This window comes from Seriola lalandi, unplaced genomic scaffold, assembly GCF_002814215.2.
Source record: "Seriola lalandi dorsalis isolate HSWRI2012SDOR001 ecotype SW California unplaced genomic scaffold, Sedor1 jcf7180002054516, whole genome shotgun sequence".
Classification (NCBI taxonomy): Eukaryota; Metazoa; Chordata; class Actinopteri; order Carangiformes; family Carangidae; genus Seriola; species Seriola lalandi.
In genome coordinates this window covers 412,559-418,070 of record NW_019525069.1, presented here as the reverse complement: position 1 = coordinate 418,070, position 5,512 = coordinate 412,559, and the positions used below count along the sequence as shown (strand labels likewise).

The 5,512-nt window shown below is 37.7% G+C and overlaps 1 protein-coding gene across 1 annotated transcript in view; it reads left to right on the top strand.

Annotated features, from left to right (window-relative positions):
• ascc1 (activating signal cointegrator 1 complex subunit 1) overlaps positions 1-4,764 on the top strand; it is a 13,631-nt gene extending 8,867 nt beyond the window's left edge. The window contains exon 10 of the mRNA XM_023413382.2: positions 4,475-4,764. The gene's annotated coding sequence lies outside the window, so the exon portion shown is untranslated. The remainder of the gene's footprint in view (positions 1-4,474) is intronic.
• Positions 4,765-5,512: the final 748 nt, after the last annotated feature.

Below are 5,512 nucleotides of genomic sequence, written 5' to 3'. Positions count from 1 at the left end.
ATAAAAGGTTTATAACACACTATAATCTAGTTGTATGCAGCTGTAAGAACATTTTAAGTGTTTTGTGCACTGTTGGGAACAATAATAACATCTCCTATGAAGACAAGACATTTACTGTATTAGTATTTATTTTGTCGTTTATACACCAGCATCCCACTATGGGTGTCCAAATGAGGAGTTATAGTTGATGACAGATGTATTAATGAACACACAACATTATAGTGTGTTATAGACCATTGCTTGAACATTTATATATTGCTCATAAATTCTTAAAGTGAAGTGAAAATGCATCTCATCATTTTTTCCAGAGCCCAAGGTGACATCTTTAAATCATTTCTTTTGTGTGACTAACAGAGGAAAACTCAAAGACATTTAATTTACAAAGATACCAAACAGAGAAAAGCAGTAAATTCTGACATTTGAGTGTTGATAAATGACAGAAACGATGATCGTTTCAGTTTCGTTGACACGATTATGCATTTTCTTCACATTCTAGTTCAATTTCCCCAGATTTGTATGAAGCAGAATGATTTGGATTGATTCTTGACTAAATCATGTTGCTATGCATGTCTGTGTGGGTGAGTTTGTTTAAACACTGCCCGACATACATCTCTTCTTCTTTTTTTTTTCTGTCTGTCCCTGCCACATCTCTCAGCCTAATTAGTCAGCTCTGTGCTTCCTGCTGTGGGAACTTCCAACATGACCCTTGAGACTTCGAGACTAGCATGTGTCCCTTTCAATAAGCCAGATAAATAAGACCTCTGTGTCTGTTCGTGTTACTGCTGACCTATTTCCTCTGTGAATTTGTGTTTCTGAATTTCTGAAGATCTGAAGAGACACAGGAGCTGGATTTTAATTAAAATGTTAAACAGTTTAGTTGTCTTTGCAGGTGTGTGTGCATTTGCTTGTTTACATGCACTGATGAATCAAATACGTTTTGAAGGCTGCTTCACTATAGCCACTGAAAACGAGCCTTTTACAATGTAAAACCAAAAGCTGGAAAAAACGTTCCAATTTATTTAGTTTTTCCAAAAAGTGAAAGCAAATGCAGTCACTTATATGAGCCTATAACATTAAAAACTTGCAGTGAACCATTCAGTAATGAGAATTCATATCATGTTTGGTAACTGCAGTCGTGTGTTATCTCAGCCAAGTATTGTTTTGGCCTCTATCCAATTTGCATATTTAATTTCATGCCCGTTTTCAAAGTAGCCTTTTTGATGCAGAGGCTGTTTGAAATAGGTCTTGCTTGATCAATGTCAAACTTTTTTTTTTTTGCACATTTTGAGGGTTGTGATATTCAGAACCACACTATGCAATTTTTCATAGTGTAATTAGAAATTAAGCTTTCACTCAGGAGGACTGACATTAACATTTGCCGGGAGAAAAAGATGGTGCTTGACAGACGTGGCCTTGTAATCAAGTAGATATGTTTGATTTGCATGCTGCGGTTTGTTTGAATTTCATGATATGTTTGGTTTGCATGAAATCGATTAAGTGCATAATAGCTTTATAAGGTAATGGTAAGTTTTACCCACATGTGCCTTAAAGCACGAATGTTGATCAGGTTCATTTTGCATAAAATATTTTAATTCAAAGCCAATTAAATGAAAGGAACAAACTCTTGGTATCATGTTTTCTTTTTAACAAGCTTGAATCCTGAGTTTGTTTTAAGGAGGTATTTGATTGATCAAACACATCTATCCACGGGAAGTTACAAAGGTGCCCTATAAATGATCCAGCCAGACAAAGCCAACAAATCTTTCGAATTGAATATCGTTAGCTGTGAAGTATGACAGCGTGCCTTTCTTTTGATTGTTCTCTTATGTTGGATGTGAATATCCAGTCAAGTGTCAGTGCCGTTTGAATTTCACACTAATCACTCTGTCACTAATGGCATGAGCGGCCTTGATGTACAGCCAAGGCTAGAGTATTTGAAATGTCTAATCTGTGTCTCCAGTGAGAAGGCAGGTGATCCCTGCAGCAGCTCTTTATCATTCAGAGTGCTGCGTCTGGAGGCTGCCTGCAGCTGTCCATGTCTGTTTACTGCTGGAGGCATTCACACAGGGAGGAGAGGCGCAAAGCCGAGTGTGTTTGAACAGCAGGTAGTCATTCAGAGCTGCTGTTTACTTTATGTACGCCACGCACAATAAGACTTTAAAATAGGGCTGCAACAAACTTTCATTATCCATTAATCTTTCTTACCTGTTTTTTGATAATTGTTTAATCTGTAAAATGTTACTACTGAAAAAGGCTCATGACAATGTCACAAATTGCTCGTTTTGTCCAACCAACCAATGCGCAGAAACAGCAGGTAGAGAAGTTACAGACCTTCACATTTGAAAGGCTGGAACTGGTGAGTGTTTGGCATTTTTGCTTGATAAATTGCTTAAATGATTGTTTTATGTTTTATTAAAATCTTTGGTTATCCACCAAAGTATCAACCGATACAAGCTGTTTGCATAGCAATGCCAACATAAAAGCTGTACAGGTCTTTTTTGGCCACTTGTGGGCAGCAGCAAGAGCTGCAGCAACAAGCTGCGTAAACAAAAATAAGAACATAATTGTCATCTTCTAGAGATGTGGTAAACATGGTGGCACACAATTGCCTGTATACACACCCAGCAGTTACGTAGCAACATTAGCATTCATAGCAAGTGGCGTCCAGTCGGTTTATAGAGGTTTTAGAGGCTGCGTGCTGCACCTGGAAACAACACTGAGTGCAGTGAGAGTGAATCAAAACAGTGAGGTTGCGGACCATAAAATGGAAACAATGAGCTGAAGGCTGCTAAAACGCTGCATAAAGCTGAGGGGAGCTGCAGAGTTGAGTGATACTTTTGTATAAGTCATTTAATCCATATTGATTGCTGCTTCAATGCATAAACGAAAACACAGGTTGATGATGATGTGTAAACACTGTACTGTACTGTGAGTTTTCTTTTGACCAACCTATCAGTTCAGCACAGGAAGTGATGGACTGTCACCATGATCGATTAACGGTTAATATGCAGAAGGGATGATTCACTGCTGTAAACTCTATATTTAAAGCTATAATTTATCAAACAAATCCTCAGCCTGACTTCCACTCAGATGTTTAACCCATCCACTCCAGTGGATGCAGTGACATCCCTTCACTTAATGCTGTTTCTTATTGGTAGGATGTAGAGTGAAACTGATGGGGATTTGACTCTTAAAGTAGTTGGTATAAGCTTCATAATACAGACTAAAAATAAATCATCTACTGAGACTGAGCTTGTCATGAGTTCAGAATTTTAGCCAGCGTCTGTCTATTGTGTACATTTGATTGAAAAAGGTGCAGAACTCTCTTCCACGCCTGCTGCAGCCGCCCGCAGAGCAAAACAGCAGCTACAGAGCTCGCACGCAGCTGTCAGACTGCTCTCAACTAACTTTGCACTTTTAATAGCTGTGTGACCCAGTTTGAATCCAATTGAATTAAATCTATACACATTTATAGCAGCTCCACTTACAGCTGTAAGTCACTCGAGATTACTCACTAAATGCGTCCCAATGTGGTTTATTCTCTCCTCAACTTTCAAAATAACTTCTTTTGATGGTTCTCCTATCCAGGAACGTGCTCTCAGGCTATATTTTTTTCATGCACACTTTACAGTGGTGGCACCTATCACAGGCAATAACTGCCTCACAAACAAGCATTGTTAGTGGCTGTTGTAAGAAATACATTTGAGCATATGTTTGTCTTTATTGTGGCATCAATATTTTATGCTTTAGTTTTGTTTTTTTGACCAACTTTTTCATTGTTTAAAACTTATATGTATAAATGCAGCAAGAACGAGAATAATACTTATACTAAGCTCCCCATCCTTGCGGGTCCATAATATTAATAAATCTGCATGTTTGCCTCTGTACAGAGTCTATACACTCTCATATAGCACATTTCCATAAATATATGCACATACACACATAGTGAAAGATGTAGCTCTTTATGGAAGGAAAATGTCACAAAGTAAAATATACATAATTACTGATGCAGAACATTATACTTAACCTTCTAAGATGATAAATAAAATTTTCAGCCATGTCTGTTGCTTCTATTAGTGACGCAGTTTGAATAAAGGCATAGAAAGAAAAACATTTAACCTTTTCTATTTTCTTATATAAACTGCATGTGTCGCTCTGTATGTCAGTGGTTGTGAAGTACTTAAGTAGTAGATTAATTGTTTCAGTCATTTATCAAGCAAAAATGCCAGCTTCTTGAATGTGAGGATTTGCTGCTTTGTTCTGTTTAAGGTCGTTGTAAATTGAACATCTTGCAGATTTGGAAGGTTGGTCGGACGTCACCTCTGACTTTTGGAAATTGTGATATTTTATGTACTTAAAAAGGTCAGTTTATTAAAAAGCAAACACCACATTAACCATTGATGAAAATAAGCGTCAGTTGTTGCATTTGGATGCTTTAAAGTACAAATATTGATCACTGATTATGTATTTGCAGGTCATTGATCAACATGGGAGCAGGAAGTGAACAGAAAGTGTTCACCGGTTTTGGCTGATGACGGAGCACTCAGCGGACAGTAAAGCACTTTGGGAAACCAGTTTCCACCAGATGATGAACATGAATGGAATTACAACAAAGAGATATTTCATCTTTGCTGAATCTTTTGTTGAAATGAGCTGGGGGAAATTACCATTTGTTTGGGTTGTTTTTTTCCTTCATGGTGGCGGAAGGTGCTACATTTTAATATTCTGTATAAATTTGACAGGAATAAATAACTGTGCAAAGCATCCACCCTTGGCCTGTTGCAATTAATTGTTGTGTACTGGGAATTCCTGAAGCGATACTTACAGAGTTGTTACATCATGTGAGCATATGTACAGCCTTGATAAGCAGTGAAGCTCGCGTTGGGCCTCACGAGCTGTTTGTAAGAAAGAAAGGGATGTGCTGTGTTCATATTTGTAGACAGCAAATATTTATAGATAAGCAAGCCTTTAAATTTTGCTGCAGTCTTGTCTGATGTTATTCAAATGAAGCATCCACCCTGTACTCCTTTGTGTAAACTGATTATGCTTGGAGGAACAGGATAGATAACTTTTTTATCAACATCTGCCGAGAGACGAACTGGAGGAACTGATTACATCAGTTAATCCATTTACAATTAAAAGCACTCTTCCACAGCGTAACTCCGATATGTAAAAGAAGCTGCTCCACAAAACTTGTTTAACCTAAACAAGTTGTGTGGATCTGCTTCCATGTGTAAAAAAAAAAATAAGGCTGCACATTTTTGTCTTGCAAATCAACTTGGAACATTATTCCAGGGGAGTTATATCATGTGACAATATGTACAAAAATAAAGTCAACTCAAGCATTAAAGCTCACTTTAATCTGAGTCTGTAAAACCAGGAGTATGTCTCATGAAACAGGGTCAGTGGTTAAGGGTTAACTTTAACTCACTGGTTCCAAAACTCTGAATCATGTCCCACATCTACATCTCTGATTTACGCACTGATTTCAAGTTTTGATTCTTGCCGGATG